General features: G+C 41.8%; 1 protein-coding gene across 1 annotated transcript in view; it reads right to left on the bottom strand.

Moving 5' to 3' along the window:
• lpp (LIM domain containing preferred translocation partner in lipoma) overlaps positions 1 to 15,494 on the bottom strand; it is a 160,998-nt gene extending 145,504 nt beyond the window's left edge. Inside the window, 3 exon segments of the mRNA XM_071202954.1 lie at positions 11,956 to 12,028; positions 15,061 to 15,178; positions 15,464 to 15,494. The gene's annotated coding sequence lies outside the window, so the exon portion shown is untranslated.
• Between the last annotated feature and the right edge of the window lie 9,033 nt (positions 15,495 to 24,527).

The following is a 24,527-nucleotide window of genomic DNA, read 5'->3' as shown; positions in this document are numbered from 1 at the left end:
CTAGTGAGCCATGTGAAATATGCCTGTGTACAGTGTGCCAGCAAACTGATAACTACAGCCCTGTTACTACAGATCTTCAAAGAGTGATACAGGCACAATTCTGCTGCTATCACTTGCAGGTACACAGACACAATAAGAACAAAATGGTGCTGTGCCTGATGTAGCATAAAGTCAGAACTCTTTCTACTCAATTAAGCACAACCCTAACATCTCAAACACTAGCACAAAGCTTTACAATCCTCCATTATCAGCTACCTAAAAGTGCTATCTTGAAACATGAGGTTTAACAAAACACTTCACCTGATTAACTGTCAGGAATATCTCAAGCCTTTCCTTCTTTTGGTCAACAATAAATACTGATGATAACAATGACTTTGATATCTACCAATCTTGGCATAAGAAAAATGATGTATAAAGAGATTGTATTTCAATTCATTTAAAGAAGCTTTAAACATCAAGTTTTGTACAATGTTGCTCATAGTTAGTGACCCTGTTCATTGCTTTGTGTTGTAACACTAACAGCTGTACACTAACATCATGCCTCCTTTTGTCCTTCTAATCTGTTGATGTGGTTTGGAGTGAATATGTTTGGCACATGGCTCTATGTTGCCAACAACATGCTTCAGTCATTTGAGCGTCTTTAGAGGCTGGCAGCTGTCACTGCATGCCGAGCATGTGCATCACACACATTGTGTAAAGTGTCCCATTAGCCTCCAGCTTCTGCCTAATCTGAGATCAATCAATCAATGTTAATTTATATAGCCCAATATCCCAAATGTTACATTTGTCTCAGTGGTCTTCACAGTGTGTACAGAATATCAGTATGACAATACGACACCCTCTGTCCTTAGACCAGGGGTGGGGAACCTTTTTCCTCTCAAGGGCCATTTCAATTTTTCCAACATCCTCCGAGGGCCGTACAAATTATTGACCTCTGCTTAAAAATACTAAAATCACAGCCCATTCATTTGGCCTTTCTTTCATGCTGTGCAAAGAAAAAGCAACCTCTTAATCCAGATATTTCACCATGACTCGCATATGCATGCACGTGCACGGTTGTGGCATGACCACCAAAACAGAAAGATATGGACACAAGATGTGTGCAAATGTATTTAGTTTCCTCTCCATGTGGACATGATTTAAGTGGGGGGGACCTCACCTCCTCTAGGGGGGTCCGGGGGGCATGCTCCCCGGGAAGATTATTTTTTAAATGTTGAAGTTGAAAGCATCAATCTGGTGCACTTAGAGAGCAAAATTAGGTGAACACCCAGATGAAACAGAACTGTAAGCAGATTTATTTTTCTTTATGGATATTTTACAAATCACTCCCCTTTCAAACTGTATTCTTGTTTATTAATAACAACTTTTTTTTACTGTCATATAGTATTTTATACCTGTTTCCTCTATTCTCTTATTTTTTTATAACTATAATGATCATATAAAGATGTGCCTTTACCTCACTGGTTGGAGAAAAAAATTCTTATATTTGTTAGCATAGCTAGCTAACCAGATGCTAATAACAACAAAGTTATTGACTGTCTGTATGATCAGTATGTCAGATGAACAGATCGCCACTGGGCTTACAACTAAGACACAGCCATGCAAAAACTGCGGCATGTGTACGGCTCCTTATGGGTACTGCAATTTTTGGAAGAGCCGGAGCCGCGTTCTGGTGCTCTCCGTCAGCACTACACACCCCTGTCAGACCAGACATATACCACGTGATGACACGTTAGGCTCGTGTTGTGTTCAAGGACCCTGACCTTGGCCAGGAAAAACAGGCACTCGCTTGTTTAATTTTTTTACAGTCTAGATTTCTTTCATTTTTTTTCTTTTTTGCGTGTGTACATAAATTACCTCGAGGGCCGTACCAAATTGTCTCGCGGGCCGTATACGGCCCGGGGGCCGCAGGTTCCCCACCTCTGCCTTAGACCCTCACATCGTACAAGGAAAAACTTCCAGAGAAAACCCACAGTTTAAAGGGAACATGGGAGAAACCTCAGGGAGAGCAACAGAGGAGGGATCCCTCTCCCAGGACGGACAGACGTGCAATAGATGCCGTGAGATTCATCAGTTAGTGGAGATCTGGTCCTAGATGATAGGGGACAGTAAATGTCACTTTAGTCACACTATCACTGTCATTTTCACAATGCTACTACTGTTGTTTACTGGTGAATGTTGATGAACAGACAACAAACTGAATGTAAACAATGATGGGCCCTGGGGGGTGTCAACACTTGGTGCTGGACCCTTACCATCATTTCAGCTCAAAGGTTCTGGAAATGGTTTCATGGCCATAGTGTACGCCCAATTGATCTTATGAGAAACGTAACTATTATTAATATAAATATTAGGACTGAAGATGGGAATTCTAGGAGATATAGTGGATAGAAAGAGAATACACACGTCTCTGCTCATCATACACACGTCTCTGCTCATCATACACACGTCTCTCTGCTCATCATACACACGTCTCTGCTCATCATACACACGTCTCTCTGCTCATCATACACACGTCTCTGCTCATCATACACACGTCTCTGCTCATCATACACACGTCTCTGCTCATCATACACACGTCTCTCTCTCATCACACGTCTCTGCTCATCATACACACGTCTCTCTGCTCATCATACACACGTCTCTGCTCATCATACACACGTCTCTCTGCTCATCATACACACGTCTCTGCTCATCATACACACGTCTCTCTGCTCATCATACACACGTCTCTGCTCATCATACACACATCTCTGCTCATCATACACACGTCTCTGCTCATCATACACACGTCTCTGCTCATCATACACACGTCTCTGCTCATCATACACACGTCTCTCTCTCATCACACGTCTCTCTCTCATCACACGTCTCTGCTCATCATACACACGTCTCTCTCTCATCACACGTCTCTGCTCATCATACACACGTCTCTGCTCATCATACACACGTCTCTCTCTCATCACACGTCTCTCTCTCATCACACGTCTCTCTCTCATCACACGTCTCTCTGCTCATCATACACACGTCTCTCTCTCATCACACGTCTCTCTCTCATCACACGTCTCTCTCTCTCTCATCACACGTCTCTCTCTCTCTCATCACACGTCTCTGCTCATCATACACACGTCTCTCTCTCATCACACGTCTCTCTCTCATCACACGTCTCTCTCTCTCTCATCACACGTCTCTGCTCATCATACACACGTCTCTCTCTCATCACACGTCTCTCTCTCATCACACGTCTCTCTCTCATCACACGTCTCTGCTCATCATACACACGTCTCTCTCTCATCACACGTCTCTCTCTCATCACACGTCTCTCTCTCTCTCATCACACGTCTCTGCTCATCATACACACGTCTCTCTCTCTCATCACACGTCTCTCTCTCATCACACGTCTCTCTCTCATCACACGTCTCTCTCTCATCACACGTCTCTGCTCATCATACACACGTCTCTCTCTCTCATCACACGTCTCTCTCTCATCACACGTCTCTCTGCTCATCACACGTCTCTCTCTCATCACACGTCTCTCTCTCATCACACGTCTCTCTCTCTCATCTCACGTCTCTCTCTCATCACACGTCTCTCTCTCATCACACGTCTCTCTCTCATCACACGTCTCTCTGCTCATCACACGTCTCTCTCTCATCACACGTCTCTCTCTCATCACACGTCTCTCTCTCATCACGTCTCTCTCTCATTACACGTCTCTCTCTCATCACACGTCTCTCTGCTCATCACACGTCTCTCTCTCATCACACGTCTCTCTCTCATCACACGTCTCTCTGCTCATCATACACACGTCTCTCTCTCATCACACGTCTCTCTGCTCATCATACACACGTCTCTCTCTCATCACACGTCTCTCTCTCATCACACGTCTCTCTCTCATCACACGTCTCTCTCTCATCACACGTCTCTCTCTCATCACACGTCTCTCTGCTCATCATACACACGTCTCTCTCTCATCACACGTCTCTCTCTCATCACACGTCTCTCTCTCTCATCTCACGTCTCTCTCTCATCACACGTCTCTCTCTCATCACACGTCTCTCTGCTCATCACACGTCTCTCTCTCTCTCTCATCACACGTCTCTCTCTCATCACACGTCTCTCTCTCATCACACGTCTCTCTGCTCATCATACACACGTCTCTCTCTCATCACACGTCTCTGCTCATCATACACACGTCTCTCTCTCATCACACGTCTCTCTGCTCATCATACACACGTCTCTCTCTCATCACACGTCTCTCTCTCATCACACGTCTCTCTCTCATCACACGTCTCTCTCTCATCACACGTCTCTCTCTCTCTCATCACACGTCTCTCTCTCATCACACGTCTCTCTCTCATCACACGTCTCTCTGCTCATCATACACACGTCTCTCTCTCATCACACGTCTCTCTGCTCATCATACACACGTCTCTCTCTCATCACACGTCTCTCTGCTCATCACACGTCTCTCTCTCTCATCACACGTCTATCTCTCATCACACGTCTCTCTCTCATCACACGTCTCTCTCTCTCATCTCACGTCTCTCTCTCATCACACGTCTCTCTCTCATCACACGTCTCTCTCTCATCACACGTCTCTCTCTCATCACACGTCTCTCTGCTCATCACACGTCTCTCTCTCATCACACGTCTCTCTGCTCATCACACGTCTCTCTCATCACACGTCTCTCTCTCATCACACGTCTCTCTGCTCATCACACGTCTCTCTCATCACACGTCTCTCTCTCATCACACGTCTCTCTGCTCATCACACGTCTCTCTCTCATCACACGTCTTTCTCTCATCACACGTCTCTCTGCTCATCACACGTCTCTCTCTCATCACACGTCTCTCTGCTCATCGCACGTCTCTCTCTCATCGCACGTCTCTCTCTCATCGCACGTCTCTCTCTCATCGCACGTCTCTCTGCTCATCGCACGTCTCTCTGCTCATCGCACGTCTCTCTCTCATCGCACGTCTCTCTCTCATCGCACGTCTCTCTCTCATCGCACGTCTCTCTCTCATCGCACGTCTCTCTCTCATCGCACGTCTCTCTCTCATCGCACGTCTCTCTCTCATCGCACGCCTCTCTCTCATCGCACGCCTCTCTCTCATCGCACGCCTCTCTCTCATCGCACGTCTCTCTCATCGCACGTCTCTCTCATCACACGTCTCTCTGCTCATCACACGTCTCTCTGCTCATCACACGTCTCTCTCTCATCACGTCTCTCTCTCATCGCACGTCTCTCTCTCATCGCACGTCTCTCTCTCATCACACGTCTCTCTCTCTTCACACGTCTCTCTCTCATCACACGTCTCTCTCATCACACGTCTCTCTCTCATCACACGTCTCTCTCTCATCTCACGTCTCTCTCTCATCACACGTCTCTCTGCTCATCATACACACGTCTCTCTCTCATCACACGTCTCTCTCTCATCACACGTCGCTCTCTCATCACACGTCGCTCTCTCATCACACGTCGCTCTCTCATCACACGTCTCTCTCTCATCACACGTCTCTCTCTCATCACACGTCTCTCTGCTCATCACACGTCTCTCTCTCATCACACGTCTCTCTCTCATCACACGTCTCTCTGCTCATCATACACATACACACGTCTCTATGTAATCACTTATGGTGGACATTGCTGTACAGAAGTCAAACATGCCAAAGGGCTGGAAATAGCTGGACTTCATTCGTTTTTTTAATTATGAAAATTGTGAAAATCTTGGACTTTATTTAAGGGACATTCATTTGAATGCCCCTTACAACACATTTATAATTGTCCATACAAGTGCTCTGAAACTGTAGTACTACTTATTTTTCATAAATACCATATTATAATAATAAATAACATCAAGCTTATTGAGAGATCGTTCCTTAACAAATGGCTACGGGCTGATGGAACAAACAGACAGGACTACAGAGTTCACTGACAGCAATACAGCATGTCATTAAGGAATCATTCCATTTGATGCAATCAAAACTGAATCCTTCAGACATAAGGTAAAGGAGGTCGTGACAACATGCGGTGTGTGTGGAGATTCATTTAGTATTGGTACAGAGGTGACTTATTCAAACTCTGTCCACCGGCACACAGCCAGGTCAGCGTTAACAAGAGGGACCAAGTCAAAGACATCCAATAGTGTGTCGGAGCAGTTGTTTTGTCATCACTATCAATGCCGACTACAAGAGGAAAACACTTAGATTGGGAGTCAATCCCAATTAGAGAACTATCGAGCAGACACTGACATATAAAAGAGTACATGAAGCTGTCATTGTTGCCAAATATGCTACCAGACAGTTTTAAAACCATTCTGCAAGTGTTTAATTCTAAAGTATCCAATCGGATGAAAGTAGCTGTTAAGAAGGCCTCATTAGTTAAAGAGTAATCTGGAGTTAAACACAAAAACAGAAAGTAATCAAACCCTTAATAAGAGGGATAATCTCCTCCACTTCAGCGTGGTTCTCCAGCTCCTCGCTGTAATTGCTCTTGTTAATCATGCCTTGATTTGTTGACGAGATTCATTAAGAAAACTTGTCTTGAAAACATAAAATCTCTCCCAATCTGGGGATGCCAACATCTTGAGATGAAGTGAAGTGAGAGCAGATTAAGTCGTTTTAAAAGCTATGGTCAGAGAGTGATGTAACCAGCGATCAGCGTCTGTCACTGCTTATCAGACTGAAAACTCATCTCTTTCGACTCCACTTCGAGCGATAGAATTACAAACAAAGAACTGCTAACAAAGCACTTATATACTAATAAAGGACTGGCTTATCTATATCCAGTTGAGTAGCACTTGAAATACTTGGCTCTATGAAACCTGATGTACTTTATGATTCTGTTTTCTTCAAGGTTGTGTCTTCCTGGTCGAATGTACTTATTGTAAGTCGCTTTGGATAAAAGCGTCAGCTAAATGTAATGTAATGTATTAAACCAGTAGAGCCACTGAAATATCTCAACACACTCTTGTTGATGGTGTTTTGTTATAGTAAAATGTTGAATTAAGTGCTTTGAATCAGCATTCACCCATTCATACAGAGGCTGCCTACAAGAGAGACTAATGGCGCGTTTCCAGTGCAGCGGGTAGCTCGCTTTAAGCGTGCCGAGCCGTGCGGGGCCCGTTTTTGGTTGCGTTTCCACTTGGCCTAGTACCGGCTAGCGGGTCCTAATTCACAGTTTTTCTGGCCCGACTAAATCGTGGTTCTAGGGCCAGGAACAACCAGGCTGAGTCGGGCTGAGCATGCTAAACTAGAGAGAGAATCGCTGGCAAGGGGGCTACAACTACAACAAGATGAACATATTTGACCGTGATTTAATTGTAATACACGTTTCAAAATGATGCCGAAGTAATAACATACTGATACCGGTTAGTAAAAACCATGAATTAATGCTTTGACAAGTCTGCAGACAGACGGCAGGCGAAAAACCCTTTTAAAATGCGTGTTTTCTAAATGGAGCTTGGCTAAGCTAACGTTATATATGCTCCGACCGTCCACACTCACAACAACGGCCTATACAGACATAAATAAACCAGCGACTGTATTCGCCATGACACAGGCAGTCTGTGGTTTGTACTTGTTTAACTTCTGTCTAGTTTCTGAACAGATATGAGGAGCTGTGAGCTCTGAGTGCTAACAGCTAACGGCTGTGTTGTTTTTCTGGGGCGCTCATTGAAGATGACGTCACGGCTCCGCCTACACTTTAAAGTGTTAAAGTGAGCCGGGCCTAATAAGGCCTAACCAAACCGAGCGAGGCCTGCAGTGGAAACGCGCCATAACACACACACTTTTGGCCATCTAGAGAAATGGGGTTTAGTATCTTGCCCAAAAAAACTTCCAAGGTGTGGCAGCAGTGGCTCAGTCTGTAAACCGAAGTGTCGCGGCTTCACGTCCTGATCGGACAAACACACTAAAATACGGTGTTAGCTGGTAGCTGGAGAGGTGCCAGTTCACCTCCTGGGCCACTGTCGAGGTGCCCTTGAGCAAGTCACCTAACAACGAAACTGCTCCCTGGCGCCGGCTAACTGGCAGCCTCTCTGCTCTGCCTGTCTGCATGTGGTTGTGTATGTATATACTCCCTGTGTGTGAAATGTGTGTAAACACAACACAACACAATTGAGAAAGAAATGTAATAAAGTATGTCTTCTTCTTCTTCTTCTTCTGCTTATTCTGCGGGGCTGGGGATCAAAGCACCGCTCCAACCCTGAGCCACAGCCCCCACATTGTTACATACAGTTGAGGCCTAAATGATTAGCCCCCCAGGAGTTATGGAACATTTTCCTAAAATTCTTCCCAATGTTTCCAGTATTGATAAAACTTGATATAATTAAACATTCACCAGTGCTATTTAGTAGCTTTTGGTATATTTTGGAAAATAAAATAAGTTTTTAGGCTTGCTTTATATCAAATATAGTGAAAAATGGGTTGGTCAAAAATATTAGCCCCCAGGCCATTTATGGCGCATTTCCACTGCAGCGGGTAGCCCCGTTTAAGCGTCCTTAATCGTCCTCAATCGGCCAGGCTAGTTTTTGGTGGCCTTTCCATATAGCCTAGTACCGGCTAGCGGGTACTTTTTCCCTCTTTTTCCGGCCCCATAAAATCGTGGTTCTATCAGGCCAGGACCAGGGCTGAACTAGTGACGTCAACACTCTCGACTGCTGATTGGTCAGAGAGAATCGTCACAAGATCGCGGGTGAGATCATCCCTAGCGTCGCATATATATCTAGACGCAAGCTTGCAGCATTTTTGTACACAGCATTTTTGTAAACGGAGGAGCTACAAAAATGGCAACGTCAAAGAAAAGCACACCGTGGTCGACCGAGGAGGTGACGACGTTCCTACATCTCATTGGGGATGATAAAATCCAGCGGGAGCTCGACGGGAGCCCCGCCTACACTGCGTTGCTACTCCAGGTCCTAAACTGTAATGGAAATGCGCCACGGCCTCGGACGGCCAGCGAGGCAGCCCGAGGCCTGAGCGAGGACGCTTAGGGACGCTTAAACCGGGCTACCCCGCTGCAGTGGAAATGTGCCATAATAGTCAATACTAGTGTACCCTTTCTGAGCCACAACTGACAACAAGCTCTTAGAGTAGTTCTTTACTAGGTCGGCACAGGTCTCTTGAGGGATTTTGGCCCATTCTTCCATTGCAAAGTGTTTTTGTTTTTTAGCTTTTTGTATTTGGTGCAAATACTTATTATCCTTATATATTTATTTTTAACTACTTTGCAACTTCTTTATGTTTGCACCACCAGATACCAAAGCTAATTCCTACCTGGCAATAACCTTGATTCTGATTCTGAAAATGTTATATAGTTTCACCTCAAATCTAACGAATACCAAAAAAGATAGGACGTTTAGCAGATACTTGGTCCTAAGCCAATTGGATAGACCGAAATGTTTACCTGAACATGGCACGAGACAGAAAGTAAAAGGTCATTGTTTTTACAATCAAGGGGGAATGAATATCCTTCCATCTAAAAGTGTGGTTGTAGTTACGTTTAACATGTTCATCAGTCGTTGCAGGGTAAGCATAAATATATTTGAACACTTGGTGTTGATGCATGTTTCAAGTTCATATTGGCATTAGTGGACGGTCCTGAAGACCTGTATTTCCAATATGAAAAGAAACATAAATACAGCACAATAGCAGCTCCAAGTTCAGCCATATGACAATTGTAAGGAAAAAATGCTTTACCTAGAATTTCATAAACATATAGATGATAGTTTCCTTTATTCAGTAATGACTGTGCAAGCATATACAATCCAGTATCCAATCAAACAATATGGGAGAAAAAGAACATTGACTTAGAAACGTACCAGTGTTCAGCCCCAAGGCTACATTCCCAGCATCATTTAGAGATACAAGTAAAGGATCATCAGAGTGAAGTGAGCAGCCCCAGCCCTTAGAGCTAAGTCAAATCATTTACCTTTTCCCTCACCTACTGCCACACCTGCCACTAAACGTTTGAAGTGTGAAAGTAAGAGCCAGGAGGAAGGTCAGACCTGTTGAAGTGTAGATATCAGTCCGAGTGGATGTTTGCAAAACCAGGATTCTTCAAGCTGCCCCCAACTCTCAAACACACACACATCTGCAGGAAAGCCTTCTGAGCTATTTCACTATTTCTATCCTACAATGTGTATTCTTCAGTGTGTCCAGGACTCCAGACCCAACACATCTGTGTGCTTTCATCTTCAGCTCTGACCTGCTCACATTGCTGTGCAGTACAGAGTAAGTGTGGCGTTTTATTTCAAAGATATCTGTCAAACAGTCCATGTAAGTGGCTTCCTCTTCCTTGCAGAGATGCACAGGAACATAATGGGTCTGTATTGTGTCTGCAATGACACAGCAATAGCATTTCCTGATCTACATGACAACTACTGACACAAGTTCCCCACAAGCAGCCTATACGCACAGCTATGGACAATGCAAAACCATACATTATGTTATGAATGCCATGTTTTACAGTAATAAGCTGCATCCTCTCACTGAAAAAAGACATGCTACAAACAAACTAAAATATTAAAACAAGAATGAAGCATAGTATGATACTCACAGTTTCTTTAGATTATGGAAGCAGAGAAAAGTGTGCTTCACTAAAGTCTCCTCTCAGCCCTTCAAGCCTTGTGCAGCTGAAATGACTCACATTCCCTCTCCCAACCATCATGGAGGAGGTAAACATTTCCAAATATGGAGAAAAAATGAAGACAGTATTGGAGGGCGATATCAGTTTGGTTTGCTTTTAACTTGGAATGCCATACTCTGTGAGCCAGAGTCACTCAGCAGAGCCAGTTCTGTGGTGCATACCTTTCACTAGCAATAATACAGATGATTGTCGAGAACATTTCACCATCACTTTGTGTTCCGTCTGACCTAAGATGGGCAACACCGAGCCTGCCAAACAAGCTCCATTTTTAAAAGAATAACTATACAAAAATGTAGAGAAGTCAAGTTAGCAAATTCTAAAAATGTATGGAAATATAGACAGAAGTGACTTTTTTGTTAATCAGGCGACCAGGCCCGATTAGAAGGCAAAAATAGCCCATTTACTGTGAAAAGCTGTGCTGTCACACGGATTGTGTTCAAGTAATTAAGAAGGTATAATTAAAGTCTGATTACTCCCCATGCGCTCTGTGGGTCAGCCCAGATCACGATCATATTAACAGCTGCTTAGGGAGCACATTACACCTCCCTGCCTCCCTGCACTGGAACACTTTTCAAGGGCGACTTGGCTGGAGAATGCTCCTTTTCTCAAACTAGTATCTTAAAGGACTGCGTTCGAACGACTGACATCTTTATACTGTATGTTCATAAAGTCTTTATTTCCGTGGGTAAAGAGCACAATTCCAAATGACTTTCCTTAAGTCCTAAAACGTGTACAAATCTCATGTAGCAGTGACAACTCCGCGGGAACCCAAAGGTATTAAGTGAACTACTCCATGTAAAGGTGATCGATGGTAGAAGAGTGATTTGCAAACATTCTGGAAATGTTTTTTGAATCAAAGTCTTCCTCGAATAATAAAAAATGTGGCAAGTGTTGAAGTGTATTAGAAGAGGCAGCAACACATGGCACACATGGCACTGCAAGAACCTTAAAAACACCTTGAATAACAGAGGTGTCATAACATTATTATTGTTTTATTGTAATTGCACTGTTGAGGAACATGTGACTCCATAACTACGTACTTGTGTATATGACAATACATGTTTGAATCTTGGCTGTAAATGTGCTCCTGAGCTAAACCATATGAAATGCAATAAACTTAGCTAAACAGCTTGCAGAGAAACTTGATGATATCACATGTCTTTACTGGATGCTCATGCACACGTTGTGTACTGGAGCACATGTGTGTTCGTTTTGAGAGTGCTTTGACCCGGACTTGCCATATCCATATGTACATCTCCTCAAACTGCAACGCATGACTCTCCAAGCACAAAAGCTGCCTCACCTTTTCTCCTCTCTGGATGTAACGGAAATCCTGGAAGGCTGATGAAGTGATGCCCTTCACTGTGTGTTGGAATCTGTTGACATTGAGAAATAGTGACGAATCTGTATTACTCAAATAGATTACATAACTCCTATAAATCCTGCATGAACCTCAGTATGTTTTCCATTTAAATGTGAGTCAGCTGTCACAGCTTGTAGCAGTCATTTGTCACTGCAGAGATACAGTTCAGGGGAAACACTGCTTGTTGTTTAGTGAACAGACTAAACTCAAATAATATTCATTATAAAGGTATCTATCAGGAAAAGTACAAAGCAACATGAAAAGGATCTGAAAAGGTTTAAAGTGAATATTAAATATTCAAGTGATATCTGCGTTCTAAACAAATAGAAACAATTGTTTTTATAAAAACATTATTTCAATCCCTTAAACAAGTGTTTGGTTTTTTTTTTAATGTCATAACTGAATTCCGTGACAGTACGTTGTTTCCTCTTCTGTTCTTTGCATTTCTATATATTTTATTTTTTGAATGTTACTGTTACAATAAAGTACAACAATATTTAAAAAAATGTCATGGGTGTTGTCCCACTCATATAGGTCAATCAAAGAGTAGAGTTAACGAGGGAGGTGTCAATCAAGTCAAGTACCCTGCTTGCATTCCTGAGCACTGTGCACAGCTCCTCCGTGAGAGTATCAGCAACCACACATGAAGCTCCCTGCAGAGTATTACAGGAAAACACCCATCTACACTTTCAATTTAGTTTTAATTGTATTTATTATTATTATTATTATGCAGGTATCGTGACTTTTTTTAAATCAACATAGATGAATGTAAAAGGAAAAGGTGTGAGTTGCTAACGAGCCTGCCACATGTCACACCCTAACCTGAGAGCCCAGCAGGCCCCGACATGTCTCACTATGTTGTCTCTGAAGTCTGGTGTCATTATCTGCTTTTGTTTTGAGTCTTTTTTCTATGGTCAATGCATATTTTAGTGGAGGTTTATTCTTTACAAAATTATAAAACATTATTGTTTTATGCGGTCAAGAGATCTTACACTGTCAATAACTAACTTCATTTTGACTTAACACATTTACCCAACAGCGTAGGCTGGAATATGTTCTGATATTATAAAGTAACAAAATGTACAAGTTCAATTTGGGAAAACTAGTGTTTTTTTGGATTAAAAAAGGGGTGCAATTGGGGAAACGGGTTAGAATATTTTATGATACCAAGATGGAATATTATTTCATCCAGATGACCGGAGGAGTCTCTGAGGATTCTGGAAAACCCTTCAGAACAGTAGTGATGTTAAAGGATCTTGTAGCAAAGACTGTCAGGTATCTGCAGATGCAGAAGCAGTGCGTCTTGTCTTCATTGTTGGTACCAATAAAGCATATTTGCCATGCTTAGGGAACACTAGCTTCGGGTTATGGTAACACTTTCTGAAAGACCACCATCTTCTCATTTTGCTCTACTCTTCAATTTGAGTCTGGTGACACTGCTGTTCCTTCCAAAAAAACACATCCTCATTAAAGTAACACAAACAGTAGAATGTCTTGACTAACCCTACCAGGGGGCCCCCGGCTCAAAGGCAGTTCATGCACTCATCTTTTAACTTTAACATCATCAACGCTGTCAAACGAGTTCTTTTTAACCAGAGATTTTAGAGACAGTTCCGTTTAATGTTGCCCGAGTCAGAAATGTGTCTGAGCGACGCAGATGTATTCAGTTTGATGACAGCACTCTTAGGGGACCTTAGTGTTATTGATTTGAAATTCAACATCTAAGTCAAAGTATTAATTCCGTCTTTCAACCAAGACAGTGAGACTTATTTTTCACACTAGTGATATTTTATGGCAGAACAATACCTGTAGTCTAGACAGTGATTTTCATATATTGACATTGACAACGTTAAAGCTACAATATGGAGGTTTTCAGTAGGCTACTCATCTGTGTGTGTATGACCCTTGTAAAGCTTTAGAGGAGACATGCACAAAAGACCGTCACAATACTGCGGCATGTAGTTACATTCCATACTTATACTACACAATACTATACATCACACCTAATGAATGGGGTTTAATTTAAAATGTAGACTTTGTCCTTAAGAAAATTCCCAGATGATGTTATCAACAGGCTGAGACAGTCGAATTGATAAAATGACACTTATCTTAATTTAGCATGATACTTGTGGGGTTGTACATGAAGTGAAGTCACTTAATCCAGAACTGTCTGAGGTAACATGTTACATTGTCAAGGGGCCAGCAGAGAGTATCTGACCAGGGTCTTTAGAAGTAAAAGAAGACTTGACATGGGGCCAGGCCTGAACTGTGTGGACATGTTAATGTCACTTCATGCCAATTATGTTTTCCTGGCTTGTCTTTTCATACAGACCAGGGTTCAAAGTATTCTAAGGCCTTCACTGTAAATTAGTCCTTTATGGGCCTGAACAAACGTATACGTGTGTGCAATGAATTATAATGTAAGTCGAATGGATACAGAAGTCCCAACAACTTTCCAGAAACAACAGTATTTTCCAAGTTAATGATAGAGAGCGTCATCAAAACAACGTTAACAACGTGACGAATCTGTGCTGCCGTAAACAAGTCCGCAAATATTATTTTTGTTTAACGACGAAGCTAAAACTAGCAAACAGTCAGGGAGCTAACTGTTATTCCTGTAATGGGACACTTGGTGAATGGATGCTTATGAGCCTGCTGAAGTGAAATATCAGCGACATATTTCTGCTCTCGTGTTTCTGCACTGACAGGAAGTCTTCCGCATTGCTCAGCGGCAGAGGGCTGAGAACAGACCCAACGGAGTCGCCTGAGTCCCGCTCCACAGGGTTTAAACTCAGCCGGGCTGAGGACTAGCTAACCGACACGTTAACTTTGCTAGTCTCCTCTTGTAACAGTTGTACAAGCCGAGGCTATCGTGTGAGTCCACGCCCTCACTGTGAACCCAGTCCGAGCTACAGTAAAAAGGCATATCATAGCCTAACAAGGCCGAACACATTAAAGACGAGCTATACCGGGTTATCACACACACATTAAACTTCACAGCCGACAGACGCACATATGTTTAAAGTGCTCCAAAGTTGTGCTTACCTCGCTTTCTAGGGAATATTATAACAGAGGTTCCAATCCCACCCAAAAAGTGAAACTTCTTGATCCAAATTCTGGGAGAGTTGTAGGCAGTGACGTCACGCTCTGAAATTCCAGCCGCCTGCAGTGAGGAGAGGTTTGCCCATGTAAGGCAGCAGGCCGGCGGGAGAGTGTTTACACCGGGCCGACAACACGACAACAGCAGGGGACATTATACTGGAAGTCCGCTTTTTTAGAAGCTAAACCCTGTGACTCTGTCTTAGTAGTACACAAAATCGTGCTGTTTGAAACATATCAGGAAATAATATATAAATTGTCAAAGTATCCACACCTGCACAATTAAATAGCAATACAATAGTATGGAGCACACACAGTAAAAGAAGAAACTTCAGCTTAAACTACTTACACTGTACCCAATGATGTTATCTGCCAGACACTTACCTGCCAGACCTAAATATGGAGTGTGGGCTCAAGGTCGACCTCATGGGGGGTCATTCGCAGCCCCCCCCCCCCCCCCCATTTTTTTTTACTCTGTCAGTGTTTAGATAATTAACTTAAGTTATCTCAGTGGGTCTCAAACTGTTTGGTCACCATGTAAAGAAGTATTTCCGAGGAACACCTTGAAATGATCATTGTATAGCTATTAAAAAATAAGAGAATAAATGAAAAACAGGTATGAAATACTATAGGACAGTAACAAGAATATAGTTTAAAAGGGGAGTGATTTGGAAAATAAAGAAAAAGTAAATCTGTTTACAGTTCTGTTTCATATGGGTGTTGACAGATGTATCCATAGATCTCTTAATGTTGCTCTCGAAGTCCACCAGATTGATGCTTTCAACTTCAACATTTAATAAAAATCTTCCCCTACAGGATGTTAGGTCCATCACCCACCTAAAACATGTTCACATGGATAGGATACTAAATAAATGTGCACACTTTTTAATATGGTGGCCTATGTCCATATGTTTCTGTTTTGGTCTTTCCACAACCGTGCATGTATGCACAAGTCATAGGTGCGCTAGGAAATAGCACTACACCCCTGCAATGTGTGAAAACAAGAGACTTTACAGCATGTTTTGAAATTGAAGTTGGGTTGGTGTTTGTGTGTTGGTTGTTGACGGCAGTGTGTGCCCCCCCCTGGTAAATGAGCCGACCCTGACTGCTACTTGGAGAGGTCCCAGTTCACCTCCTGGGCCCTGCCGACCGTGGTGCCCTTGAGCAAGGCACCGGATAACCCCCCCACTCCCACTGCTCCCCGGGCGCTGTAGCTGCCCACTGCTCCTAGTACTAAGATGGGTTAAATGCAGAGGCCAAATGTCACTGTGTGTGCTGTGTGCTCTGCATGTGTGACCATTAAAGAGGGTTTCATCCCTCCCATTCTATTCTATTCTAATGAAAGTCAAATAATAAAATAAATATGGAATATAAAGGACTATATCTGTTCATCACATATTCGAATACTTCATGTGAATATGTTCACGTGTTGGTCTTTGTGATGTTTTAAAAAAAATCTTTTGATATTGTTTTTATATATTTATTATATTTTGTATTTATTCTCTTTTTTTGTCTACAGATATATGTATATCATTTTATAGTATTTTTTAAAAACATTTTATTGTAATTCTTCATTATCTCTTACTATGTTTATGTTATGCATAAGATACACCAAAGCAAATTCCTTGTACATGAGAACCTTCATGGAATAAACTGGATTATAACCCAGAAAAGACACCACCTGAAGAAGGCACACTCTTAATATTCCACCTCATTTTAATTAGGCTATTATTTTCAGCTAGAGCATATTCTTTTGTTGTGTCTTGCTGTATTGGTTTGGTTTTTATTAATAATATTACATGGATAGTTTAAGAATAGTTTTAAGAATTTGTGATTTGTTTTTTGTTTTCTTGATAATTGGACAAAGGAAGTTGGAAATGCAAGGTGCTGCTACGAGTTGCTCAGCAAGTCTGTGACGATTGACAGAGCACATGCTTTAATTTGAACAGGTTAAGACCCAATTTACACGGGTCTTAAAAAAGTCTTCCGTTCAAATCTATGGTTCAAACGCATTCGGCTCAATTAACGTGTCCGTTCACACGATACCACTGGAAATGCTGGAAACGCTGTAGTACATATGCCGGGCCTGTAAGTGGCGCTGCTGCTTCCACAAAATACACCAAAAGCAGCGAACCATTGTTAACTAAATCCTGAATTTACTGGCTGATTAGTTAATATTGAAACATCACTTGCCATATATTTACAGTAGTGAAGGTAATTCTGTCTTAAATGTTAGAATCACACAGCAAAACAAAAACAAAATGTTAACGCATCGAAGGCTAATGTGCCACAGTCTAAGCAAACTTTGAGGCATGCACTTCTATGACCAAAGAGCAAATTAAGCTAAGACAAAACACAAGGAAGTGATTCATTTATTCCTTGGTTTGTTTGTTTGTTTGTTTGTCTTAATGGTTTGAGTCATAGTGTTTTCCTCTACTTATGAAAGCGTTCTTTGCATGCATACCTTGCAAATTTGAAACACACCTTAGTTTCTTTCTTGTCAGTGTGAGTGTAGTGCAATGTATTATATGAATATGAGCAGATCCACAAGACAGTAATACTTTAGTGTGTAATGTTCATGTGCTTCTTAACGTTGGTTTGTTTATTTACTTTAAGTCATAATGTGGAAAGAACATAATGTGTTGTATTTAGTGACAAAGCACATCATAGGATATGGGTTGTCTATTTTGAAATGTGCAAATAATAATTATAACCTAATATATATTACAAATATTACAAATAAATATTACAAATAAATGAATACCTCTCCGACCATCAACCCAACATTGACTTTTGTACCACATGTTTCTGTGTAACGTGACTTGAAATGTCTTTTTTTCCAGTTGTGAGTAGATCCTGGGGAAAAAGCTGTGAAAGCATCTTTAAGGCATTTCACAATTTCTTTCTGTTCCCCTGATACCTATTTTTTCAAACAACCGCTGAACTTGTTCCAGTTTATAATGATGGCGCTCAGTCATAACTTGAATTTAGTTGCCTCTGTTTTGTCAAAGCTTCTGATGCTCGATGCGTACTGCGAGACGCTGTCAGATGTCCAACAGAGCCACCTTCATAGGGCTTCACCTGGCCTCAGTGATCTGTGCCATGCAAACTAGACAATTAGAATGAGAGCTTGTGATTGCATGCAAATACAAGAACAGCTTTCTCACCCCTGATTGACATTTCTGTATCACAGTGTTGCCATTCATAACACTGGCATTGTGTGTGTCACGTATGTGTACATGCAAATAAAACCAGATAGTGTTGCTTCCATCTCTGGGATGAATGATATCATGTTTGACCAGTTTCTATGACTGGGTTAAATGAAAACATTTATGAGAATTGAAAACTGTCATTCTTTTTAGATGCCAAATGTAAAATAAACTATATATATAAATATAGGCCTATATAAAGCAAGCACTCTGAGCTTGTTTCTCTCTTTAACCTGCTAATTCTTCCTTTACTGCAACTGATTACATTTTGCTCCAAGCTGTGAATTTCTTTTTTTACTGTGCATGAGGAAAGCATAAACAGCGCTTGCAGATCGAGCACGCTGATAAAAAAAACAAAAACGATTTGAGCTATTTTAGTGTCTTACCCGTGCTTACCAAGTTCCAGGGCACACTGCAAAAAGGTAATCTAATTTGTAATGTGTGACAGCTTATTCGTAAATGTGTACTCTGGCACATTTTTTTTAATTGGCCCGCCAGTGATTCTTCTTCTTCCGCTGATTTCACAAAGACACCCTGGAACAGTTTAGACGACACATGACATCGCCTGTGAACTTGAGTTATCAATCAAGCGCCAATTAACATGCTCGGCTAGAGGAAATCAAGGGCTCTTTGAAGTGCGGCAGTTAGCAGAGTAGCTACGCATATCATTGATATGATGGGCTCTCAATTTGATCCTCACTCTACCCAAACATAAGAACTGAAATGTGCTCACAGGGTCCACCACAACAGATAATCCACTCTGGATATACGCTTGATGTTGGATCTAACTTTAGGGTATTTGACATTGCATTACAAACGGTCAATTAAGAGGAGTCGGAGAAAACGACCTCGTTTTTCATATCTAAGTGTTTCATTTTGTTCCATCGGATATCCTGTTTTTTTTGCTGGTTGTAACCATAGGTTGTAACACTGTCTTCTCCCCCACAACACTTCCTCTGAAGTAGGTAAAGCTCAAACACGACACACAGCAGCTGCACCGTGCTGTGAACTTCCTCATGAAGGCACGTGTTTTTGCACCTACACGTCCAATAAGAAAACCAATTGTTTATTTAGTGCGGCTCTTAGTTTCAAAGAAGGCCCAGTTTGCAGGTTACATCCTGACATATGAAGCCATGACGAGGGGAGAGGTGAAAGTGTCCTTTGGTGTATGATTTGAATCATCGTCAGCAGGCAGACAAGTTCAGGTGCTTTGCACAAAAACAACACAGAGATCTTAGCAGAAAAAAATCACAAAAACAACAAATGTGGCAACTGTGTGTGCTCTGTTAATTAGAGCTGAGATAGCAGAGATTAGGCTTCAAGCACAGCCTTATTACAGAAAGTCATGCCAAATAAGGAGAAACAAAAGTAGGAGAGAGGCAGACTCAGTACAAAAACAATGTCCCAAAGCTACTAATCAAACAACTCCCAATCTAGATGTAGACCTCAGATTACACTAATGAATTCTAATTATTGTGTTTTAGCATGTAAATATGTATTAAAATGGCAGACAGAGACAATCCCTGCCTCCAGCAGAGGTTTGAGCAGTGATCTGTATGGTGAGCTTCATGCTGCTTCAAGTGTTTTTAAAGCAGGGTTTAGTTGTTGTATCCTGAGATCAGATTGCTTTTACTTGGGGCAAACATAGCCTTTACTTTTTCTTCAATGAAAATGATCAACTTTCTTATCTCTGAGAACAAATTGTATCCAGCTGCCTCTGTTCCTCAGCAACAAGAATATTCTTAACAAGAGAGTAAGCACGCTGTCTGCTGGAGGTTATCAACCTGGACATACAGCAACCATGAGAGCGTGGTTTCATTAAAGCAAATATGAAAATGAACCACTTTATCTTTCTAAACCAAATCTAGTAAATTAGCCCACCTTAAGTGGTTACTTTCAAAAGGTTTCATGTTTCTGTTTTGATATGTACTGTAGGAAGCCGATTGGATGCAGGGGGTCAACAATCTTTCTTGAAATAAAAAACAATTAGCATTTCTACGGGGTTAAATCTGTTTAAACCAGGCATTGTAAGAAGATTTGGAGATTTGAAGCTCGCAGTTTGTGCCGATGGACGCAGAATCTTCAGGCAGAGGACCAGATGTTGGTTTCAGAGCTTTCTGGTTCTCTTTTACAGTCCATATTGACCAACCACGTTTGAGCTATCTTTGGTTGCATGCAGGTAAACAGTCCATGTAAAGGAAATGTGGATCCCAGGACTAGCTTCTTGAGGAATAGAGGTATCCTGTGTATGTTCATGAAATGTGCACTAGAACAGAGCAGAGAGTTGCACAGCCATAGTCAAAGATCAACTCGTTTAAAAACCACTCCTGGTTCATCTTCTCTCGCCCTAACTAAGGCTTTGAATTCAGTGTATGGTGTGGACTTTGCTCAGGACGCAGAGATCCTTACTGCTGTCTGTTTGTTCTTATATCAGGGGAACAGAAGAGGAATTCATGCACACAGGCTAGAAAAATGAGTACAAAATAATATTGAAGTAACTTAGAGATTGTTACTGTTAGGGAAATAATTGACCTAGACTCCTAGATATGACGTACAGGACCAACCCTGCTGTCTGTTTATCTCCTTTAAGGACATAGGCTGCTTGAGCCATAATGTTATTGTTCCCATTCTGTGACCGGTCAACACTAGGTCACAGATGGTCTGTTGTTGTGGGTGCACTGGGACACTTCCTTCTTTGTTGTTTGTGGACTCCAAGGTATGACATCTTCGAGGCCATAAGTGACGGACGCAAGTGACTCAGTGTGCCCAACTGGTTAAACTATCTTATCTAAATATGTTGATTACTCTGTGAAACCAGTTAAATGGGCTAACGAGAGAGAGGTTCTCCAGAATTGACGTGGCAACCACCCGTGCAGTCAGACCGTGACTGCTGTGACTTGTGATGTGAATTCTCCGGCCGAAACTCCAAATAAACCTCCAGTGTTTGACATCAAAGCTCCTGCTCTACCCTGTCTCCTTCCTGAGTCGGTGACTCCCACTGCATTGCTACACAGAAGTTTCCCTTACAATTTGGCGTTGTCGGCAGGATGCCAACAAATCTTCAGAGCTGGTAAGTGTGATTTTCAAATCTACATTTGAACATTGCCTTACCAGAATCTGTGATTGACGGTATCCTAAAATTACCTGTGAAACTGATTAGCTGCGTTTCGTTTTTGGTTGATGATAATTTGGGGATAGTAAACCCAGGGAATCATTGTCTGGGGACTTTTGTCCTGGCTGATTTTCTCTGTGTATGCTGCTCGGGACGTATGTGCCATACAAGCATGCACAGCTCATGTTCAGAAAACCTTAAAGAAAGGCATCAGTGAAGTGGAGCTTCTGTGTGAATTGAAAGCAATGTAAAAGATTTGTATTGGACAAATCGCCAAATTCTGAGGATTTTAGCGGCCAAACAGAGCAGTTGAAAATAAGCAGCCAGAGATATAATACTGCTATCGCCTCTCTGCAAAACACGGCTCCAGCTGCAGCCTTGGGAGTGTGTGTAAAACCTCCCCGTGTTTGTGGGGCTGGAACAGTGCAGGCTGAGAGGAAGAAAGTCACAGTTTCTGTCTATATCTTTAACTCACAGCACCACCATCTCTGTTAAAAAAACCAGGGATGGTCTAAAAGCACTCGTTGTTGTGACCGTCTTCTACATTGCTGGCAAGGCTGGGGCAGCGCGAGATGCGTGCATCATCCGATGCGCCACGGTTCCCTATACATGGCTAGAGGAACTGGTGCCGGTCCGGGGTGCATACATACAATTATAGGCTAATTGATCACAGGTGGGAAGTGGCAAGCAAGCATAGAGCAGACTGTGTTTCATCTTGAGGTGAACTCGATGGCAAGTGTTTCGGCTGGTCGTACGGACTACAGTTAACTGGGCTGTTTTTGGAGAGAAAGGGTAGAGGAAAAAGTCTATGTTCTCCTGGTCGGGGGATCATAGCGCCACTAACTAGTGGTGTCGCAAGAGGATCAGCTAGTTATTGCTTTTGGACGGTCTTCGGGCACGATCTTAGCACTTGTACAAGGGTGGAACGCGCGAGTCAAGGCGCCCCACGAGAGATAAATCCCTACCCCCTCTGAAAGACCTCATAATTCGGACTAAATTGAGCTGGAATGAGCTTTGCCGTCACGCTGAGGTTTATTTGGAGTTCATGTTTTGTTTGTCTGATTGTTTGTATGGGGGGTCTATATTGGTTTGTCCCGCCGTCTTGTGAATGTTTTGTAACAACTAATAATGAATCAGTCCATAGCCAGGGTAAAATGAACTAAACTTTAGTTATCTCACCAAAAGTAAATGACTTGAGAAAAATAAATAATCTAAAGATGTAAAGCAAAATTCTGGTCGTATAAATGTGCTGCAAAATGAAAATAAATAGCAAAAGAGTGTTTTTATGTCCTGCCTCTCAGTGTGCAGAGGAACATGTAAACAAGAAGCCCACTGTTCAGGGTGAGCGCTGTAGGTGTAAGAAGAAAAGAAGTTGATATTGCTTTAAGAATCCATTCTTAAATGGTATTGCTGGTATGTTAAGATATGTTTGTGACCTTGTATAAACCCTATGCCCCGTCCTGCGCCCCGAGACCCTCAGAGACCTGCCTGAGGAGATCAGGGTTGCAAAATCTGTTTGTGTAGGTCAATGTTGTATTATTTGTTTCATTAATTGTTGTTGAAACCTTTTGTGCTGTTGCTGCAAAATGGAAACTTTGTTGATTGTCTGTTCCAACTGGCCACTGGATTCAGATCATTAATATAAATTGAAGTTCAATTACAGTTTTAAAAATAGTTTAACATTCTTTATTAAACTGCTTCAAATTATTTCTCGTATAAACCAATTGGTCTCCATAGACATTACTAAAAATTTAAATAGTTGTTAAACTACTGACAAGTTTTCTGAAACCGAGCTTATGAACAACAGAGTGAAGGTCGCTGGTTAAGCCAGGATCAATATATGTGTTGAAGTTTTTATTGTGTGCATAATAGAATGTGTTAAATTAATTGAGCAATTCTTTAAAAAGTATAATGTTGCAATCTTTTTAAAATAAGTAATTACAGTTAAAAAATAGATGTTGTTTTCCAAGGGCCTCTTTCACAGGCGCACACTTTGAATCATAACATTTCCAAGTCCAACAGAGATCAGTATCACTTTGTGTTGCAAGCCAAATCCAGGGGTTCTAATCGAGCCCAATTTTAAATACCATAAAGAAAAGTATTGAACCCAGCTCGAGCTAAATGTCAAATGTATTTAATTAATGTGCAAGTGTTTTGATTTATTTAAAGTGTTCCAGTCTAGCTTCCTTCGAGTTGAGTGTAAACAACATATTGGTTCTTATAACATTCTCACTGCTGTGCTGTCCCAAATGTTTTAAAACTTGGGCAGACAAGCACACACACACACACACACACACACACACACACACACACACACACACACACACACACACACACACACACACACACACACACACACACACACACACACACACACACACACACACACACACACACACACACACACACACACACACACACACACACACACTTTGGATGAGTATTCACTTTATCCAAATTGTAAATTGTTGCCTTATTTAAAGTTATTAGTAATTCAAGATTAATTATTAAATTAAATGTGGTACATAATAACATAGAATAAATAAAATAACTTTGACTTGATCATTTTGTTCACAACATTAGACCTTGTCCTCTAATCTCTACTAGAATAAGATAAGTGTGCATGTTTGGGTGTTTTAACACTCCTGTAATGTACCTAGTCTTGTTATCCTTTTCATTACAGAGCTGGGAAAATGGTGTATTGCTTAGATTCTGATCCGTGCAAGTCCAATTTTGACTGACTTTAGTTCTAATGTTAATGTTAATTTGATTTCAACCCATAAGTAATTATTTAGATTAACTCACATGATGGATTAGTGCTCCACATTTTTCCCCCACTCATTTATTGTGCAATTAGGCCAATGGTAAAGAGAGACATTGATGACCTTGTGTCCCTTTTGTTGGTACGTGGTTCCATTTGGTCTATGGCCTTGGACGGCTTCACTAAGACAAACCCAGTTCTACCCTGCTACCGTCCGGCTGAGTGCAGTCACAGAGATGCTATGGCTGCTCTACATGAAATGACATTAATGGTCTGGTCCGAGAATGGACACCATTCCCTGCTCCCAGAGACAATGCTCCTCAAACTGATA

This window comes from Pseudochaenichthys georgianus, chromosome 4 (assembly GCF_902827115.2).
Source record: "Pseudochaenichthys georgianus chromosome 4, fPseGeo1.2, whole genome shotgun sequence".
Lineage (NCBI taxonomy): Eukaryota > Metazoa > Chordata > Actinopteri > Perciformes > Channichthyidae > Pseudochaenichthys > Pseudochaenichthys georgianus.
Note: the sequence above shows the minus strand (reverse complement) of the source record. Positions and strands in the feature narration are given on the sequence as shown.